Source organism: Falco cherrug, chromosome 2 (assembly GCF_023634085.1).
Source record: "Falco cherrug isolate bFalChe1 chromosome 2, bFalChe1.pri, whole genome shotgun sequence".
NCBI lineage: Eukaryota > Metazoa > Chordata > Aves > Falconiformes > Falconidae > Falco > Falco cherrug.
In genome coordinates, this window is record NC_073698.1 from 84,179,273 (window position 1) to 84,202,076 (window position 22,804).

The 22,804-nt window shown below is 40.7% G+C and overlaps 1 protein-coding gene across 2 annotated transcripts in view; it reads right to left on the bottom strand.

Annotated features, from left to right (window-relative positions):
• The window catches only part of PRRG1 (proline rich and Gla domain 1), a 35,062-nt gene extending 20,317 nt beyond the window's left edge, over window positions 1-14,745 (bottom strand). The window contains exon 1 of one of the 2 annotated variants that reach the window (XM_055702466.1): window positions 14,630-14,745. The gene's annotated coding sequence lies outside the window, so the exon portion shown is untranslated. The remainder of the gene's footprint in view (window positions 1-14,629) is intronic. The other variant, XM_055702465.1, reaches the window with a different exon arrangement.
• Window positions 14,746-22,804: the final 8,059 nt, after the last annotated feature.

Below are 22,804 nucleotides of genomic sequence, written 5' to 3' on the forward strand. Positions count from 1 at the left end.
GAGCTCTAAAACATAAGAGGCAGAAAAGGAGATGTACCAACAAGGCCCATGCTACTTACCAGCAATGTGCTCAGCAGTACCAAAGGGCTGTAGCCCTTTTACTGAGGAGAAACAGTTTCAAAGAAAATTTAAGGAACTAATAATGAAGTAACAAATCAAGCTGTACCTTTCTTTCCACAACTAACCTAAATATTTTTTCCTCAGTCCTGAAAGCGCCCAGACCTTACATGAACTATGTATAAGCACAAAGCATACAATACTTTTTATACACAACTCCAAAGCTGGTAATCATATTCTTAGCAGCGCAGGGTATCCCTTAAATTGGGAAAGTAATTTTACAGTATTAAAAGTTCTTGGCTCAAGACAGTATTTCTGCAAAACTTTGTTGCACTTGTTAAGATAACCATACTTGTTTGACAGGTACACCTATTCTGGGTACATTTCCTGACTACAAGTTTAATGCAAACTCCTGTGCAGCACATGCCATTAAAGGGCACACAAGTCCAAACTGCCTTTGCTATTCTCACTCACTGACTGTCATGTATTCTAGGGAGACAGAACATCAAGAACAAAGCAAGTCCTTAAGGGAAGGGATTACAAAGAGAAGGGAAAATAAGGATAGGGTAAAGCAGCAACAGTATTTTCCCTCACTCATGTTTTCTGTTGCTGCATTAACAGACACTTAAACACTGCAAGGCCTTCATGCTCTCCCCACAAATGGCCAGGGATGGTCATTACAGTACCCAGGCAGGGAAAAGGGAAATGCCTTTTTTTGTTCTGCAATACAACTCTAACAAGGGATACAGGTGTTTAATTTTAGCTTTGTAATCTGTACAATTAATGAGACCACCAGGATGCAATTTACCACAAAGAGCTACACAATTTTTTAATGTTATAAATATTCAGGTTATTCTGAAGCTTTTTATGAAAGCAGGTACCTTCAAGGGACACCAACTAAAACATCATTAGATGTTCAGTCTAAAAATAAACATTCCTTTCCTAGACTCTAGCCCCACACCAGGTGCAATGCAACAACTGAAACACTCCTGTGGGAGGTTTGTTTAGAAGAAAAATGAAAACATTAAATAATTACACAGGAACACAGATGATAGCTATCTGACTGCCGTTTATTCAAAACGTGTTATATGCCTACCTAAAAATTCCAGTCCCACCACATGCATCTTTCACATCCTTGAAAAAAAAAATTACAGAAGACTACAATTTTACTTATTATAACCTGTTTCAAATGACATTTATTCCCAGGAACAGTGCACAAAAGAATTTACATGAATTCTGAACAGGTAGTCCATAGTTTAAGGACATGGGAGAAGCCTGTATTTATTAAGTTTGGTTTCTTGCAACAGCAAGGTTGTCCAGGGAATTTGGGTGGGAATAAAGAGGGATGGAATACTTTCAAAACTACTCAACAAGGTCACAAAAGATTTGTCCTACCTAAGACTACACAGGACAAGGACAAGAGTTAAATAGAGAACTGAAAAAAACCCTCTGCTTCATAGAGGCTATCCAATCATAGCATTACGAAACATTATCATTAATTTTGCAACACTGACATGAAACCACAGACCATTTTACTAAGAGAAATCTGTACTTAGCAGGCTGCCATTACGTCTTAAAACCAATAAAATACAGAATTACTTACAGAGCTAGCACGCCGCGTACAATTCTCGAACACTGCCCTGTTCACAGAGAGAAGCTGGTTCCTCAGGACTGCAGCCAGACAAAACTTAAGCTGGCCGAGACTGAAGTCCAAGCTTCTGCCTCAATTTCATTACCCCTTCATTACTTAGCATTCTTTGTTGTTTTAGAACTGTGACACTATTTGAGCTGGTTATTCTCTGGTTACTTCCAGGCTCCCCTACTTCAAAGAGGGAGTTGCCATAAGCAATCTGTTCCTTCCCCTCCCCTTCAAAACTGAACAAGAACAATCTCCTGATACATGTTCTGGTGGTGAGTAGGCCATCTGGGAGGAGGAGTAATCATCTCCCTTTGGCAAGGGAGGATTTTGGTGGGTTTCATGGTTTTGAAGTGCACGGGGACCCTATGGGGCAGTTCCTGGGAGGCATAACTGAACACTTGTGTAACATCTGTATTGAAACCAGAATTACACAAATCCTCAAGACCATGGCCTTTCTGAGCAGCCTACACAGCAGCATTTCAGACACCTCTGACTTCTTGTAAGCTGCTGTTAAAAGGTATTGCTTTAGGTTAGACAGTATCGCTGTACTTTGGGAATTCAAATTTGGAATATTTCATTTGATAATCCATTAAGCATTGACATAACAGTAACCAATCCTTCTCCTCCTTTTTCATGTGGGAACAGTGAACAATTACATAAAGCCTTTCACAACAGGATGTGTTCTTATCCTGATTTTGTCTGGACACAAAACTAACGATACTGTATTACTTATCCATTCTACTTTCTGTGTTCCTGCTCCCCAATACCTGTTAACTAAATCTGACACTGAGATTTCGTCTTCTGTACTACCATAAGTCTTCCGCAAAAATCAATGACCAAGAAGAACAGAGAAAACCCACTAACGTTCTCCACTGAAGTAAAGACACTGTTTAGCAATTGTAGTGGTATCGCAGGAAGCATGGTGCCTTTGGCAGCTGTAAATCATTATCCATTTTTGTTGGCAGAATGTAGGTAGTCAGAAAGCATACACCATGCTCAAGACCAACCACAGCCTTTGCAAGCTGGTAAGTCAAACAAAAATGAAGAAATGAAAATAGGGAAAGAGCACAGTCACCATGTAAAGGATGTCAGAACAGTCTGGTGATTAGGGTTAGCAACTAGGTCACAAGAATAAGCATGTTAGAGAGGGGAGGAGAACTCAGATTAATAAAGTAGGAAAGGGCAAAAAAGTAACAGAAACAGAAAAACAGCTTCGTTATAGCTCTGGTGCTTGCCGACCTAATTACTGTTTAGTTGTCAGCTTCTAAATCAAACTTAAGTTGTCAACCACTTTGATATTATCTATTCTAACTTAGGCTTGAATGGCTGGACTCTATCTAAAGCAAGTACAGCACTCATGAATAATCACCTCTAAGTGCATTATATTTAACTCTATCCATGACTATACTCGCATTGGCCAGGAATGCAGAGCAATAGCAGTGAGTCTGAAGAACAAAAGCGTTAGTGCTGAGGACACAACTTTAACACACATACCGAGAATTCTACTTTGGGGTAGCTCTAATCCGATCCCTGAGCTGACCGCTGTGCGGCAGTAGGAGTGCAACAGGTATGCTCTTGGAGCGTATCTTCCAGTTTACTTCCATCCAAAAGTAATTCAGTCTGCACGCTTTGAAATGATTCTGCAACACAAATCAAAGCACAGTAGGTGCTGACAGTTGGCAGTTTTGCTTCCAAAGCATAGTCCTAATCGAACCAAAATGCTACTGCACATACGCTCGAGACATACCGTATAGACTACGTTCAAAGTAGTAGAGAAACTGTGAGGAAGGAAGCTCTGGATAAATGATTCCTCAGCAAAGAAACAAAGGTTGTTACAGGGTGACAGTGATTTCCTGTGGAGCTACAAAATTACTTTGACAAAGTGACAAAAACAGAGTTAACATGAGCCTCTCCCTCAAGCAAAAAAACAAACCAAACAAACAAAAAAACCCAACCCAGAAACAAAAAACCTCGCGACAGTGAAACAAATTTCTGAAGCAGTCTGTTTCCTTGTCTCCTGTCTTCAAATGTTGTGTTCTTACTGTGGCAATCAAATACTGCTAATACACATGACACCAAAGGGCCTAATCTAAGACCTAAAAACCTGAAATCACAGAGTGCTTGCTCAGAAACACCAGAAAAAAACCCGTATCTATCTAATTTGGGAACTAGGAGACAACCTAGTTGTCCCTTACTTCCCCCAGAAAACTCCACAAACAAAAAAGCACATTCTCCCCGAACACGCACCCAAAGAATGGAAACCTTGCAATTACAGACTACAAAATTAACATCCAGTTTATGATCACCTTTATCAATATTTTCAGTAACTTCCTCTCAAAAATGTCACCAGCTTTTAAAGAACAGAAAGTCAACACACAATAAGCCACAGAAACTACATTACGATCCTTATGCCTTGCATTTACAGGTGGCTGAAGTTTTAAATAATGCATTGATAAATTCTTGTATTATACTAGCAAAGTGACAGCTGCTTATTCAACAGCAATCACGTATTTTTAAAAAAATGCATAGTAAGATAAACCAATCAATGCACCTGCTAGCTCTTTTCAAGAAAAAAAAAAACCACCCATAAACTGTATCAGAATTGCTATGGACTGTTTTCTTCATAGCATGTTTTCACTCACAGCCTCCCTAAATTTGAAGAAGCTTTGAATGTGCATTCATTTTATTTTCCTCCCCTATTTTGTCCCCGTTTTCATACAAATGAAACGTTTGTATATGTCTTGCAAATTAGGAACAAGCCAACTCTCATTTTGCAGTTCAGACCATCTTCTGATGCCTTACAGACAAATTGAGGAACTTTTACTCAGAAGCTCTCAACTACAGTTGGAAACTGGATTGTACATGGATTAAAAATTACACGCTGCTTTTATTTGAAAAAAAAAAAGAAAAAGAAAGGAAAAAATCCTTTGTGTTTAAATAATCACTGTATAACAAATGACTCAGTTCAGAGAAGGCAGATATTTAGCTGATCTAAGCTGATCATCAGCTGATCACAGTCTGTCTGGCTAAGTTGGTCTTTTGACTATATACCTCGTGACCAGAGGAGAGAAGATAAACACATCACAGTTAAGTATTTTTTCTCGTAACATGAGAAACAGGAAGGTACCTACTGACCTAAGCTGACCTAGATGTAAATAAAAGGACCTGAATTTTTGCATAGTGCCCAAGTTACAGAACTTGGTGCTGTTTAGGACAAAAGTAGAAATAGGTTTAAAAAACAGAAAGGAAATCAATAGATGAGGGAGAGGTAATTAATGTAACATGATTCTCCAGATGTATCCTCTACCCCATATAGTTTCCAATCTACTGATAACCATGACTTCACTGGGGAAGGCTCACTGTCCATGCTCTGCTCTAAGACTCTTCCCTGTATCATCTCCTGCCAGCTGCTGGCACAACACACAATGCCAGGCTGACCTTTTGGTATAGCAGGTCTGACACGTTCTCCAGTATGCTAGAACGGCCAGCCACTTACCTTCCAACAATGCTAAAATGGCTAACCATTTAGCTTCTAACAACCTTCACATTGTTAATACCTAGTTTAGCATATTCTACAGTTTGTGGCCATACATAATTTTCAAGAAGTTTCAATCATTTGCTAGAAGTTCAGGAGCCATCTGACCTTCAGATTTTAGTATACACAATTTTTCAAAGAAAGTATACACATACAAGACACCACATACACCTTTTCTTTTCATACTGGCTATGAAAGGTGGGAAGCAGTCCAGTGCCCAGTATGGATGAATGACTATATCTAGTTCCTCTCCAAAGTGTTTTAAAATTGGATTAGGACCAGAGGAGTAAGTACTAGCACATAACATAGAATTGATAGATGGCAAGTGGTCTCTTTCATGAATTCTACTCACTGTCTACAATCCCCCTTTTTCATTCGGCTCTGGATCTCCCCTCTGCTCCCAAATCAAAACACCAAAACACTCACCATAAGTAGAAAGTACACTGTAACAGTGCTGTCTGCCTTTTGAAAGTATTTATGGGTCAGGTAAGGGAGGGGAAAAAACAAAAGGAAAAAAGAAAAAAAAAAGAAAGAGTACTACTTTTACTTTAGGTTAGACCTCTCTAGGCACGAGACAGATGGGCCAAGCAACAGTACCTGGGCACAATCCATTCACAAGAACATAATTTCATTGCAGGTACAGTGTTTGTCCACTCTGAAAAGATCACAAGATCAAAGCTAAAAATACGCTGATTTTCCTGCTTTGAAACTCTTACAGGTATTTTCTTCCCCAACACACCTTACAAAGCAAAAACATGACCCAAATGTCACCAATAATACCTTTATGGATCTTCCAATAACACAAACTGGCTGTACAAAATCCAGCCTCCACTGTTTCAGTCTGTATTGGGTAATTTAAGGCTCCCCTTTTCACAGAAAAAAAATAATGACCTGACAGTTCTATACATTTGAAAAAGATCATCCTCAACTCACTGAAGTCTTTCTTGAAATTGTTACAATATTGTGAAGTGTAGAGAGCAATAGTTATTAAAAAAAATATATATATCAAATCAGTTTCCCTCTAAACTACCAGTGTTTTTCAAGCAACTATTATCCCCAAAATATTCTAGATCTCAGAATGTGCATTTTTGTAACCAAAAGAAACCTGGATAATTTCACATTGGCATCTTTGTTTTGCATGCAATAATTTTATAACAAACATAAGCCTATTACTTCATAAAGTTTATTTAGCTTTTCTGTGATGAGGCAAAGGTGAGGCAAATATTCTGCTCTGCACAGAAACTGGAGTTAGCCCTTGTTTGGGAAGCCAATGACTTACACCTCATTTAATTTAGAAAAATTAGTCAGAAAACAGTAAGAAGTAATTTCTTTGTGAAGTGCTAAACAAAGCTAGAGAAATGTGCAAACAAATCCTTCTCTTCCAAATATTTACGCGTTGTCAGCATGTTTTAATACAAGTTTCCACCCTGCCTGTTCTTCCCTGAAGCAAGGCACGTGACAGCATTTCAGAGCATGTTTTAATGGGATTTTCCAGTCAACCAAAAATCAAATTGCACAGAAGTGACAGAAGAGTCATAAATATGTATTTCATCTTATTGAATTATATGGTAACTAGGTAAAAGATAATGAGGCACAACCTCTTCAAAGATTTTTAGGAAGTTTTCTGTTACACTGGGAAACTGCATAAAGAGTGCAGAAAAGAGCACAGAGAAAGATGTACGCCACCAGAATCCCCAGAAGAGCTGCAGTCATACTCCTTAGTAAAACAGAAGGGTAAACAGCCCTACAAACAAGGAAAAAAAACCCAAGATTTTTTAAAAATACTGCTATTTCCCTCTCTCAACACCCATGCTCATCTTCCCCTCGCATCAGCTTTACCCAAATTTCGAAATACATTAAGATGCACTCATTATGGCTGCCTTTTACAGCATTACACTTGATTTTTTCTAAGTAGGAATTGAACAAACTTATGCAGAAAAGTACTCCAGCTGATCTGTATGTTTGCAGTATAGTAAAACATGATGTTCTGGCTTCAGCCTTAAAGAGGAATCAAGGAATTTCTCATTCCTTCCCACCACCACTACGCACCCTTTACTGGGCATTAGAACCCCTGATGTGGGCTGATGGGAGTTCTGAGCTCTGCACTACAATTTCACACCCCTCCCGCTGACATCAATCTCCTGCCCTACCCCTTTGCTCTCGAATCCAACAATTTTACTCATCGGTCCCTTCTAACCAACTACTACAGAACAGCAGAAGCCTTAAATTCATGGAAGTTTTCCTAAAGAAAGCACACTAGTATACAGGATGGAGGCATTCTGAACATTGTAACATGAGAAAAAACTGGAAGACAAATTAATGTCTAATTAAAATGTGTCATTTCTGAAGCAATAATTACCACAATAAAGCTTTAAGTTACAGCTTGTAACTGATCAATCACACAGCATAAATCCATATGAAAAGAAGCTGCACGAGTTTCAGCAGTCACAAAACTACCAGTATAAACACATACTTATGAAGTTTTCCACAATTTACAGCACTGTGAAAACACTAGATAATCTGTTCTGCCTGTGAGTAGGAAGCACAAAAAACTATGTCACAAAACAATTCAGAAGGATTTAAGCTTTAGAAATCAGTTTTAAAAGATCCAAGGCAAGAAAAATTTTACATATATTGAGTTCCTAACACTGACGTGCCAAATTAATGTGTCAAATTCATGTGCAATTAATTGTAACTGAAGATATAATTTATCTTAGTTGTGTCAAAAGCATACACAGAATTAAAATAAAGTTATTTTTTGAAAACTTCATTCACATCTGAAAGATCCTCTACAGGATCTAACATGGCTAAGATGGGAACAATTTAAAAGATTTAAAGGGTGTCCCTTACCCCCAGGAATGCAGCACCTCAAGAATGTGAAAGAGGAGAGGCATCTTCCAATACAAACACAGATATCACTGATACTTTTTAAATCTGGTAATTCTGTTGTATTCATTTATATATTAATACATTGCAGAAGTCATTGGAGAACCTTCCTAGACATGCTGTCCACCAACAGGTGTATCTCTACCTTTTATATTTCTGGTATAGATCACTTCATCCCCACAAAATATTCATAGAACCATATTGCAGCCCAGGTTGGGGGAACCTTAAAAGATTGTCTGGTCCAACTTTTCATGGGAAAGGGAGCCCAGATGAGGTTATCTAGCACGCTGTCCATTCACATCACGAAAACCCTCCAGTGATGGGGACTTCACCATGTCCCTGCAGGGGTTGTTCCACTGAATGACTGTTCCCACTGTAAAAAAATGTATTTCTTACATTGAGATGAAAACTTTGATCAAACCTTTGCCAAGAGTTCCTAAAGAATGGTCACAGTGAAAGTGCTTTGATATTTCAGTTTTTCTGAGATAACTGCAGATCTGATGATCTTGCAGTTGGGCACAAGTTTACGGTTCATCTTAAGTGTCCTCTCCATAAAAGGTGAGTTTGTTCACCTTTCTTCTGAGTTTGATCCCAAGATCTGTTCACCAGGTTCTTGGCCCTCTTGAGGGACTTCCTCATACCTTCCCCCTTGAGCAGTTTGCTGCTGTTCTTCAAAGAAGCCAGCAGAAAAAGATACTGATACGCTGCTGCTTCACTGGTAGTTTCAGTCAGCACTTAAAGCAATCCCAGCTAAAGCTGCTGTCTGAGTCCGAGTAGGTAGGTAGTCCCTCACACACAGCCACGTAGTCCCACTCCCTCCCTTGAGGCAATACAAGGTCTGGCTGGTAGCTCCCAAGGCCAGCCAGAGGTAGCCCAGTGGAAAGCCTTTTGTGTGCGTGTGTCAGTATGCTTGTTTTAGTTTGACTGGTTTAATTTTAAAACAAATCAGCTTCCCGGTTCATTGACTGCACAGCATTAAGTGTGCTAGTGCCCGCACAAGGGAACAGTCAAAATGCAAAACCTAGCAAGGATGGAGGGGAAAAGCAGGAACTCTTGCTTTCAGCCAGCAGGACAAGCTTACATCAGTTAAGCTGCTTTCAAAGCCACACACTCAAGAAGCCATGACTTTACTTTGCTGCTGCCCACAGCTCTGATAACCAATAGTAGCAAACAGAAAGTAGTACAGTGAGTCCATTTCATTACTGGTACTCGGAACTGCTCAGCAGTAGTGAAATAAAACATCACGAGCTGTGCTAATTTCAGCTGCCACAGGGGAAATCTACAGGAAGACAGGCAAGAGAGTTAGCTAATAATTCTGCTATTGAGACTTCATTCAACCCTTCCCCATAGCCACAAGAATGAAGACCAGGGACAGAAAGATGAACAGAAAATTGCTTATCCTCCCAGCTTTATTTAGCAAATAGTTTGAAGAGTAATACTCTGCCGATAAAAGCTGGAGAATACACACAACGTCAGTAAATATCACACTGATAAACCTGGAGGCACAGGCAGGTGCAAAAGTTCTCATCTGATGAAGTCACTGTTTCTGAATTTTCCTGGTAGCATTCCCCTAAACTGCCTTACACCAGCGAGCTAACAAATTCACACTTTTTGAGCCAAAAAGGAATCTTTCTTCTATGCCTAGTAGCAAACATTTACCTAGTAGTAAATGGCTGTATTTAGTTTAGACAGGTATATTAAACAGTTAATTTAGCAATATGGATTTAATAAGGAATCACTGTAAAGTGACTCTTGAAACCAGTCTGTGGCATTCATTCTTATACTACAGGAAAATAATGAGTTCAGCAAAACAGGACCATCCAGAATTACAGCAATAGAGTATAACAACTTGGCATAAACAAAAAAAATCTTACCTACCCTAGAGTCTTGGCAAACATAGAAGTTCTGCAGTTTTAGGCAACAAAATGAATACTTCACCAGGATTAAGAAGTTTTATCTGCGATGAACTATTCCAACACTAACTCTCACACAGTCTCTTTCTGGAATTCAGTCTCACTTCATCTGACCACTGTTGGAGTAATCATATTGGTGCAGACTGAGCATTACATTGAAAATCTGAAAGTATGTTGAACGGCTGATCTTAAAACGAGATGCCAACTTTCAAAAGTCATTTCAGAAGCAACATGAGAAGTTGATTCAAACGCTTTGAAAGTAACACTCCACTGAGTAGGTACACAGCACAATGTAATGTGTAAAATGAGAGCAATCGATCTCAGACTTTCAAGGTGCAATTGCAGGATAGTCTGTTTCTCCCCCATGGTAAAGACACCTACTTTAAAAAAAAAAAAAATTAATTACACAAAGCAGCATTCTTAGTTTGAAAACAGGTAACACTTCTTGTGCTACTATATTGTCCAGGAGTCTTAGCTAGCCCTGAATGCTAACTCCTATATGTTGGGCTGTGCAAATATGTTTTTTTGTCTGAACTTACACATCTGAACAGATGCCAAACTTTTATAAAATGTGAAAGATATTTTACATAATTATTATTTATCATTAAAAATAAGTGACAGCTTGAAATACACATAAAATAGCTTTCAACAAGTGTGTTTCCTTAGAAAGCCAAAACATACGGTGTGATTTTAGGTAGTTAGTATGGAATTTCTTTAACTTCCAGTATGAAGACAGGCTTTACTTTTGAAACGTAGCTATTTTAATAATAGTATTCAGCAACCTTGATTAAAACACAGATCACTTGATAATCAGTACCATCAAAACTGTTGGCAATAAGAGAATGGGCTAAGCATATTTCAGACCTCACAAATGTATATCAAGTTTTACTTAACTTTATCAGTACTTTATCTGTACTTTATCAGTACAGAAAACAAAGGTAAACAAGGAAAGGGCTGGGTATGGTCCGATTAGATTTCAAAAGGTCCAACAGTTACTGACATCTGAACTCAAACAAAAATAGCTAGCCTGAGAACGGATATTAGACATTAGGTCATTTAATCTACTCCCTTGTCAGTTCTGTATTGTTCTCTACTGAGCATTGCAAGTGCTTTTGTTTATAATGTGGAAGAGGAGAGGAAGCAAAGGATGGGGACGGGGGGAGAAAGTAGATTGTCTTTGGAAGCTGAAGAAAAAAACCCCAAAACCAAACATTAAAGAAACACGAGCCAGAGAAAGACAGCATCCTGGAAACACAGCTGATAGGAATTCATGAAAGCGCAAGACAAAAAGCAGCAGAGAAGTTCAGAACTGAGCAGAGAAACCGGAAGCAACAGCTCTCAACAGGACAGTGCACAAAAATAAAATTCTTGCCTATAGGAATCTGGTGTCATTTGTTGAATAAATGGGAAGAAACGAAGCATATAAGATTTATGGGATTAATGGAAGAGGGAAGTGGAGGGGCAAAATAGCTTAGGTTTTTCCCAGTACTCATACTGGGGGTAAGTGGTACCAACCACATCTCTTGTTCTGCTCATCCAGCTGCTTATAAGATCCAGGTAAGAGTCAAAAGTCAGACAGATTTATTTTTTTTTCCCAACTTGATTAATTCCATGATCCACATCACTAGATGGATATGTAAATGCTTATGCTATCACAAGTGAGTGAAGTCACAGAAACAGGCAGGACAAAATAATGGACAAGAGCATCATAGGAAGAGGGAGCTGTTTAAAATGACACGGCAAACCAAAACGGTTCGCAATCCTGTGGCCTAAAATAAGTTAGCACTGTCCTGAAGTGCATTTTATCCCTGCTTTTGCCACAGAATTGGTTCACGACTCTAGATAAATTATTTCAAAATACTGTTTCAAAGTGGACACTAAGTACATGCATTTTATTTTAGGTGTGCCTCTCCCAAAATGTGAGTGCTTGATTTGCACTTTTAGCATAAACTTAGACCAGATAGTCAATTTATTTGCACCTCTGCACTTAATATAAATCAGGACACTGAACTCAACACCCTGAAAAAAAACCCTATAACCTACCTGAACCAAATTTGATCTCCATAGTTTTATCTTTTATTCTTCATGTGGATTGGAAGGATGATTATTTCTTTGTCTTAGGAGAGCTCTCTCAGTTAAGGGGTGTCTCTGTGCGTGTGTTTGACAAGCACCAAGATATTAAAGTAATAAAACACAACAGAGGACACAAATTTATAATTCCATAGTCAAAGTAGAATTGGAACACAGATTGAGTCACGTTCAGAAAATAAGTCTTAATGTCACACAGCCAAAATAAAGAGAATAAGACCAAAATACTTCATCTCTTTAATATCTTGAGTATAGCAGGACTTTTTTATGCAACAAGGACGTTACTACTTAACAGAAACTGTAGCTCAACCTAAATGTATGAAGAGGCTGAATTAAAGCTAACTAAAAAAAAAAATCAGTCTCTTCTTCATTTGTGAGTGCTTGTGGAAATGACAATATAAGTATAGTTACTCTGCGTGTAACTATCCACTTCTAACAAAAGAAAACTGATGCCACCATATTAGAATCTCAACACGTGTCCGTGTTGTAACCAGATGCAATGCTTTGCAATTTCACCTTATACATTATCTTGCAGCACTAGTTGGATGCGGATTTCTGGATGAACTTGCATGAGAAAGGGATAATCCATATTTTGCCTGGTGATTTCCTGATATTAGCTAATTCCAAGAAAACAGAAATACTCAGGAATCCCAGGCTCTATCCTAATCTGTTTTGGAAAGCAAAATGTTCTTGTCTAAAAGGGAATGAAGTGAGATGGCTGAACAGATGAGTAAAATGTCTCACTCCGTTTCTGCGCAGTACTTCCGCAAAGGAAATCTCCATCCCCTCTTTTCTGGCTTCTAGTCTCACTCCCTGCTTCACCAAGAATTATTGCAAACTCACCCTTACTGGATATGTCTACTCAGACTGCTAGTCACTTCCCACACTTGTAAATCTCCCCCACAACCGCTTTATCAATGGCACTCCTTCTGTTCAACACAAGACCCAGAATGAGCAACGCTGCAGTTGCACAATCCCTTTACACAGGTGTGTGCGTGCCTATGTGTATACACACGGAAAAAAACCCAGTGCTTTTACATACACACCTCTTCATTTATATACCAAAAAGATACAATTCTTTCCCTCCCCATCACACATCTTTCTTGAGCTAGCAAAGGCATCCCTATGGCAATGCAGAGAACCAGACGTGAGTATTAACTAGGTTAATCAGAAAAAATGTTTAAAAGATTAGTGTGAATCAGTGGGTAATACTCTGTGCCACTTTACCCCACTGCTGTATAAACAACAGTGCCAGCACGGGGAGAAGACGGTACAGAAGGTAGTAACAAGCAGCAAGGCTGCAAAGAAAGCACAACTAGTTATTTTTTCTGTGCCAGCCTATAATAATAATAAATTTGAAATGCTGATTTTAATCTAGAGCATAACTGTCGCTCTTCTCTCCCCAGACTTATTTATGACAATGAGGTTATGAAAACTTGAGATTCTTTCAGGTGTCCTCATTTGCTTATAGTCCTCCCTTCACTCACTGGCTCCATTCCTCTTCATTTTGCTCCCAACAAAGCTAGCCACTGCTTGCTCTTTCACCCCTCACCCAATGTAGCATGCAATCCCAGCTTCAACTGCGATGACACTGAGGCTCCCTGCACCCCTCCTCTTCCCGGCGGATATGAATAAATTGTTCCCTTGTCAGTATTAAGCCTAGAAGAAGTCCATCCGTGAAGAATCAGGCTCACAGCCCCAATACACCTACCCACACTCAGCATCCTAAAGCTTCAGCTGCAGCAACTGCCCCGGCTACTGCAGATCTGATAGTCTGTGGGTGACGCTGCCAAAAGTGAAAAAAGTTCTAACAGGAATATAAAAGCCTCAGATGGTTGTGGTGTTACCTTGCGGGTTTGTGTTTGGTGGTGGTGCTTCTTAAAACTTAAGAGAAAAAATTATTAGCTGCCCATTTTGGAGACAACCACTAACCTCTTTCAAAGAGGAAACTCGGCAGCGCTTTTCCTTTGTTAAACACAGCCAAACCGTTTTCTTCCCTGGCTGAACTGCAAACGGCACCGAGCCCTTGGCAGAAGTTCCGGGGGCGGCGGGGCCGGGGGCGGCGGGGCCGGGAACGCTTCGCCCCGTCGCCGCTCCCGGGCCGGGCCGCCCCGCCGCGCGCAGCCCCGCGCGGGACCCGGCCGCACGCGCACCCGGCCCGGCAGCGCCGCGTGCCGCCCGCCCCCCGCGCGCCCCTCACGCGGCCGCTCCCCCGGCAGCCCCTCCCCTGCCCGGGGCACCCGCGGACCCCCGCCCGGGGGGGGGGGGGGGGAGGGGGGCAGCCCCCGTCCCTGCGGGTGCTCCCCCAGGTGGGCGAGAAGGCGCCGCCTGCCAGTCCCGGCCCCCACCCCGCGGCGCGGCCGCCCGCTCCGCTCCCGGACACCCCGGCCCGGTCCGCTCTCCGCCGCCGGCCGCGCGGCGCCCCTCCGCCCAGCCCAGCCCAGCCCGCGGGACGTGGCAGGAGCCCCCACGGCGGCGAAGCGCCGCCCGCCCGCGCTGCTCCGCACTCACCGGCTGCCGCCCGAGCGGGGATCCGCCGAGAGACGGTGTGCGGGCGGCGGGGTGGCCGAGTGCCGCCGGCCCCGCGCTGCCGCCGCCCCGCTCGCTGTCCCCCAGCTCCGGTGCGTGCTCCGTGCAGCCGGCGCATGCGCCGCGGGCAGCTCCCCGCGCCGGCCGCCAGGGGCCGCGAGCGGAGGGCGCCCGCCAGGCGGGGCGAGCCCGGCAGCCGCCCGCGCCCCGGGAGCTGCGCGCCCGCCGCCGCCCCCGGGCCCCCGCCCCCCCCCCTGCCGTGCCGTGCCGTGCCGTGCCGTGCCGTGCCGTGCCGTGCCGTGCCGTGCCGTGCCGTGCCGTCGGCCCAGGCCCTTTCCCGAGCGGCCCCGGGGGTCTGCGGCCCCGCCGCCGCCCCCGCTGGTGACCCCCCTCGGCAGTCGACAGGGGCCCGGCGGACCCCGCAGACGGCGCCGCCGCCGCGGCCCCCCCGCTGCCTGGCCGAAACGCTCCACCGGCGCTTCCAGCCCTAAAGTTTGTATCAGTCTGTATGTATAGATACGCGCAGCCTTTCCGCGTGGTAGGGAAGTCACTTATAAATCTTTTTTTTCCCCTGACAATTGTCACCCTTGATGGAGAGCTAAAAATGATGCGAAAAGCTCTGATGTTCCCCCTCGCTGTGTCCCCAGGGTCCTGCGCGGGCCCTGGGTCTTGTGTCCCGCAGGCCTGGGCCTTTGGGTGCGCTCGGATTGCACCCCCCGCCAGACGCATTTCAGGAGCCCTAAAACCTCATCTTCCACATTAAAAGTCAAGGATAGGTTCATTTCTTTGCACTGCCTAGAATTGGTACTAACTAACTTTTGGTCCTTCATCTGAAACTGCGGGGATTTTTAGCGTAATTTTTTTGTTGCGTGAGTAATACCTTCATTTTCGCCTCCCGGATTTTTAATGGATGTGTACAGAAAGAGGGTAAAGCTGCTTAGAAAATTCGTATCAAATTAACAATCCCTACCTGACTTCAGAGGTGCTGTTGTCAGTGGTGCAGTGGCCTGGTTATAAATGATTTAGGAATGATTCACAAAAAGAACAGCTTGGCTTGCCAGAAAAGAGATTGAGGTCTGAATGGCGTAGAGTGTAAAATACCATTTATTCCGTCAAAATGGAAGTGAAACCCCCTATAAATACCTAGTGTTTTTTTGAAATTTACATTGCTGCTGCCCTCATATTCATTGCTCTGTGGCTTCAATTTTTAGTGGATTACTAGTCTGTATACCTGTACTATTTACTTCTAATTTATATTAACAGACAACTGAAAATCAGCAGAAAAAGGAATGAGGTAATAGTACAGTCACAGAGACATTTAGGGAACAGAAAGACGAGACACAGTTTGCAATAGTTCAGACATGTCTCAGCTTCTTTAATGTCTCTTGACCTATAATTAAAAGTTAATGTTTTTGTATATGTCAACCGAGACCTGACTCTGAAACCATCAGCATTTAAACAAAAGAAATTGCATTAATATGTCTGACAGTACTTTGACACAATTACCTAGAAATTCAAATCCCTTGAATCAATGGGAGACAAAATACCTCTGCTCTTTGAAAGCTGGATGGGGCCCTGATAATGAATGGCCATTACTAAGTCCTGTATAAATTTCATATGTAGTTGAATCAATCAGGGTCACGATCCCGTTTAAGGAGAGAGAGGAAGATAAGGTAGTTGATAATTGTTAACATTATTATCATACGTAATATACCTTTCCTAGTTCAGTTTTCTGTTTCTGAGTCTTTAGTACCCTCCACTGGTGTTTCTTACAAGCTTTTCTAAATAAAACAGACTTTACTCCGCAGAGCATAGTCTTTCCAATGTTTTGAACTGATACTCAAAACTACTCTGCAGAATTAGTTCCAGTTGGATATTAAAAAGTATTTCAATAAAGCCCTCAATGTTATCCATCCATTCATGTCTGTGAAGGAGAAAATTGTATCAAAAAAAGAATGGTTCAGCTAAACAGAAAATTTAACATTGTCCATATAATTAGGTTTTCATTTATTTGTTTAAAGCATTGATTTTTATAAACTCAAGACTATAGGTCAAAAATCCTAGAGGGAGGAGAAAAGGGGCTTTGAAAATTATAATAATTGTATTATGTTCTCTATAATACAACACCATTAGCAGTGTAACACTCTGATACATGAAAGGCTGGGAAGGCGACACACACACTGTACAAGCAAAGGCTGTGTATAGAGAAGAAAAAAAGAATGTCCCAGATAATTTTCATGTTTCATTTTGTCTTATGTTTGTCACAGTAAGATGTATATTTAGTGAACATGGATTCTTATACACTTATGGTGGGTTTTTTACCTTTTCCACTTGGAAAAGTTGTAAACAAACTTGTTTGATCTCTTGACAAATATCACCTTTGTAAGTGACATACACTTTCAGCCATCTGCAGAGACAAAAGAGGTTATTCCTGAGTCATTTCTGAAGTCCAGGAATCCCTGGTTGCAATAATTACCTTGGGGTATGAGCAATTTTCATGAACTACAACAATCACCAGGCATTTTAGTTTGTTCTGAACACTAAGGTGTGCTGAGATGGTTTCATTGCTGGAAATAAATAAAATTGTTTTAAAGTTACTTCAAGTTGTTTCAGTTGCCCCCCATTTGCAGCCAAAGTAGTAAAATATTTGCCAAGAGAACACTGACATGTTAAGGACTGCCCAAGTGGCATGACAAAAACCATGATTTTCAAATGCTGAGAGTCGGATTTTTCAAGGAATGTTTTAAGTTTTGCTGATAGCAATTCAAAACTGAAACTGAAAATATGAAATTTTATATCCAGTGTTGACAGATTTTTTACCTCAATTTCTCTTTCCAAAGTAAAAGTTTACTTTTTTGCATCAAATAAGTTGTATCAGTGAAAAAAACACTATGATTGATTATGTTGATTATACTTTTTAGGACTAGAAAAATATCTTCAGTGTTATGAAGAAATTCAGAGAAGACGTAAATACATTTAGAAAAAAGGTACATTTTAGATTACGGTATTGCAATTGCTTTTGACATACAGATAACTTTATATTCTATTTACAGTTTCGTCTGAATCATCAGAATGTCTTTTCTTGAATTTTAGACAAATAATTCACTAATCTAATGATTTATTTATTTTCTAAAATGAAACTATATTTTGTAATTCAATGTACAGATACCAGTTAGGCTTAAACACAATAAAAGTAAAAGGGCATTTTCTGACTCAGCTGCAACTTTAAAAATATTTTACAAAATAAATTATAGGAAAGGTACAAATTTTAGAATCTGTCTGTATCTTAGACTAGAGTGTTTTTCAGAATAATGGACTCAAGTACTAAAATAATACCACTTGGAATTTCCATGGCATGAACAAAAAATAGTGGCAAACTCCATTAGGTTGCTTGAGAGAGTAAGATGCTTTCCTTGGGATGGTCTCATCTGACCTTTTGCATTTTCTTGTAGGCGATTTGGACTAATTTTCATGGAAAATGCTGAATTTCTCTTCCTGCCAGCCACAGCCTAATGCAGGTACTGCTGATGCTATTGTCCCGGTTGGTAAGTGAGATTGGGAATATCTAGTGGCTCATTCTGGCCCTCTCACAAGACAGCAGCAGAGGCAGTCCGCTCTCCTCATCTCAGCCTCTTCCCTTCTACTGTGTGAAGCAGCAGCTGTTCTGGGTGCTTCTTCCTGTCCTTTCCCCATAGTTGGCTGTAACATGGAAATTGTTTGGCAAATAGGTGTCATTGGTGGCAAATAGGTGTCATTGTTAGACTGCAGCATTTGGAGTTCTGAATGTATGTATGGCTGAGTCATGAAACTTGGATTTGAGTCCTAATCCCAATGCTGCCAAGGCTGGCCTGTTCTGAATCTCGAGCTCAACATTTTCTTTGGTGTCTTGACACCTGATTCTAGTGCCATGATGCCTAATGACAAAGCGCTTTCCAGGGGTCCCCATTCTCTGTTATTCCCATCAACATCCGTCTGTTTTCTTCCAAATACATAACCATCAAAATGGCAAACTGTGATACTTCTCAATTATGAGATCAGAGGTGAGAGCTCCTGTGTCCACACACACCTCTGAAAATTGTTTGTGGGGAACTGCCCAGGTCATCCATGCACCTCTGACGTGCCCCATGAGCATCATGCAGACCTCTCTGGAAGTCTGGAAAGAGATGTGCACCATGTGAAGAAAAGAGAAGTCAAAGGCATATGTGTAGGCAAGGCCTGAGAAAAAGCACCAGAGAGTTTTCAGCAGAAAGTACAGGGCCGTGTTGCTACTACCTCCTAAATTACCTGTGGGAATGCTGAACAAGTTCAGCAATTTCTGTGGAAGCTCAGATTCATTAGGGGGCAGGTGAATGTGAAAGAAAGTACAGCTGAAGTACAGTTCTTGTGGTGGAAGGCTGCTTGGAATGTAGAAGACAGCAAAATAATGAAAAGTAGACTTGCAGGGCAGAGAGAGACATGAAATCTGACCCAGAAACCGTTGTGGAGAAAGGAGAAGCTCTGACAATTATTAAATTAATCTGTAAAGAATGAAGGAAACTCCCAGCCAGGTACAAGCTATGTGGATGCCTGGAATTCAATGATTTCCCTACCGGTTAGCTGGACGATGGAGACAGGCACACACCATTGTAGGTTAAGTCTTCAAGAGTTGTGAATTTACATCTGCCTTTCTTTGGAAGGCAGGGAGTTTTTCTGTAATAATTTACGAATGCTTGCCACAGTTTGTTTGATTATGTAGTATTCAACCATATCTATTCAACTTAATGGGAGGTGGTTGGGTAGTAACCAGGAAAGGCAATAGATGGAAAAAATTATTTATAAGGGATAGGAGACAATATTTAACTTCATAATTATACAGTACTTTCTTCCTTGATTCCAGATGCATTGCACAGTTTGTTTGTAAAGGCTTAGAGCCAAAAGCTCAAAAGGGCAACGAAAAAGTTAAAGACGAGTCTGTGAACAGAGGACAAGAAATGTCACAGCCATCTCTGAAAAGAGCAAGCTGTCGTTGAGCCTTGCTGAAAAAAAGTGGAGGCAAAAAAGCAGACTGATCCTTAAGTAGAACTAATTGTGGAATCTTACAGTTAGGCAGAGTTTCTCCTCAGAAATTAATCAATTTTTAAGGATATAGTTTAATAAAATTTCAATTAGGAGAGGTATCTTTTTTCCAGGGTTGAATTTCCAGACAGCAAGAGACCCATTAGTACAGGTAATAGATTGGCTGTGTGGGTACTTTCCTTGGGTTTTTGAAAACAAATTCAAATCCCTGCTCTTCTTCTTCCCATACATGAGGTGGGGAAATATTTAGGTCCCACTTCTTAGAGATTTGTCACTTTATATAAATAATGAAGTATTCACCAAAACAGTAGTAGTAAACCCTCCTGAAGTTCCTAACTTCCTGTTAAGCTGAATGACCCCCAGTTTTCATGAAAAAGTCTTAAAACTCTTTTTTCCCCCCATCTTCTGCTGCAGTATAGGAATAGTTTTGATGTTTTATGTAATATCTGCTTTCATTTCTAAAAAGTCAACAGTCATTTGATTTTAAAAAGATTGTCGTAGGCAATTACACAATGGCTTCTAAATCCAGGGTACCTTCAGGAGGTCCACTCCCAAGTCCTGAAGAAAAGTGAAAATCCAGCCAGACCTTTCTGGGGTGAATATCGTTATCATGCAGCCCAGGAGCAGGACAAGGAGTGGGAGAAACAAGCATTCCAGCTGAAGGGAGATGGAAATCCAAAATGTGTTGCAGTAAAAGGACTGACAGGACTTAAAAAAATGGAAGGAAGCAGTTGTGACTAGCACAATAACTGTGATACTGTACTGTTTTCTAGAAAAATATAGTATATACCATAAATTTAGGCACAGCATACACATATAAAGAAAGTGTGCCTTAGAAAGTCTTTTTAATATGTATAACATGATACAAGTAAAGATACTTTTAAATACAGAACTTCTTTGAAACGAGTGAAGGAGAAATATATAAAGTATCATTTACTGCCAAGAATAGTGCAGGTGTATTATGAGTGTTGTCTTTCAAAGTCACATATTAAGTTTTCCTGTTTATGCTGTGCATTGTGTTTGCACAGCTAAATTGTACCTTGCACTAGAGCATTTCTCTGGAAGTCACGCTTTCACATAAATGTAACTGGTTTATTATCTCTTTGTCATCAAACAAAGCAAACAAAGGTAAACCCAAGAAGTTTCTAAAGTGCTGAGTCGCACACAGATCTCATGTCCTCATTACTCAATATTTCCTGCTCCGTGACTTTTTCTTCTCTCCTGACAAATGACAAATTTCAGCACCGAAGGGGCTAGTCTGATAACAAGAAAACACTGCAAATGTTTTCTCCTCCTTTTATCCCTTCATCTTGTTTTGCCATCTAGCTTTGAAATTTCTGATGGCACAAAGAAGCAGTAACTGCTGTGGGGAACCACGCAACATTTTCCAGCATATTAATCCATTTCTCCCTTCCAGTCTCTCTGCCTTGAGATCTTGGACTGGAGCAGTATTCCCCTCAGCCATGTAGGGCTAGATCAGCTTCTCTTTAGGGCCCATTAAAGCTGCCTCTTAATCAGTCAGGGGAGCTGGTCTGTAATGGCAGCGTTGATGAGTGATGTTCCCGAGGAGCTAAGCACGTTGCCTTGCAGTGACCCCTAACCCTGCTTCTGCGCTGAAGCGCTGCCTCGCCAAACCTCCACACCAGCAAGCAGGCTTCACTAAGCAGCTGCTCTCTGCATTATGTGAATTTACACCACATTAATGAATTATACACTCTTGCGCTATTTTTGAGTGCGTTTAAAGATCAACTCAATTCAAATATTTTAGATTCTTTTATAATCCTTTATTGTTTCAGGACAGTGACATTGGAATGTTTAGTGTTCTGAATGACTGACTGCTCACATTTAACTGGCTTTGTGCTTTCAGAAATTAATTTATGATTTGCTACAGTCCCTTCCCAAACACTGACAGGGTTTGATGCATGTTCTGCTTGTATTGTGATTGTTTAGAAAGCACCATTTTGCATCTGTGAAGTTATTTACGTGACTCACTGTAGATCACACAAGTGTGTTATTGATCAAAGCCAAATATATTGCAAAGTAAATGCAAATGTATTTCTATTCTATAACCTGCAGTAAGGAGAGCAGGCTGAAAATAAGACCATACCACTGTTTTTATAATGTATATTTTAGTTTCATTGGTGGCCTCCGTGTGACCTATGAAAGTGCCATAATTACTTTTCTCATCCTGAGTATTTCTGTATCTTGTAATTTCTTCTGTGGTGTTGAAACAAAGAGGAAAAGAAAAAGAAAAAAATAAAGGGAAATATTTAAATACAATCTGGGTGCTTTATCTGTGCAGTTCTTCCCTACACATTAGCAACCACAAAACCCCCAGCATTGTATGACACACATCTGCAAGTTATTTAAGACAGTAGTAAACCTTGGAACTGAAGATTATGTGCCTAGATCCCTACTGGGACAACAAAATAAGCCACTTTCTAATCAGAGCTTCTGAGTAGCTGGATAAGAATGTGAGAACATCCTGGAAGAAAAACAAATAGGTGATGAAGTAATACCTTTCCTAAAAGAAAATCTGGCAACAGTTAGGAAAATCCTAATTCCCATGATATTTGTGCAAATAAGTGATTTTGGATTCATGCTGCTAAGCTCTATCCTTTGAGTTTGGGATATATTTCCATAGTTTTAAGAAAAGAGGAAGAATAGGAAATTGACGAGTGGCTTTTTATTTTGTAACACCACACAAAGCTTTTAAAAGTCCATTTGATATAAAAAATAAATAAGGAACTATGTTTAATAGGACTGTTCTACCAATCTCAGCATCCCTGTAACGTTACAAGCAACTCTGATTTCTTTTCTGTGGTTTATAGTGTCTCTCCAGAACATCTCAACAAAATAGCATCCTTGCAAGGCATTATTTTTTCTTAAATTCTGTTGTGCTGTTTGCAATATATATTTGATACAAACATTTAGTGACAAGGTGAGCATACAAAAAGAGCAAATATCCCCAAGTATAAAGTCCAACATAAATTGAATGACTGGAAATTGACTTATTTAGCACTTTGTTACTTTGTGCTGTCAGAATTCTGCTGACATGATCTTATAAGATGCAGAACTATGTGCCTCCAGATTGTTAAGAAA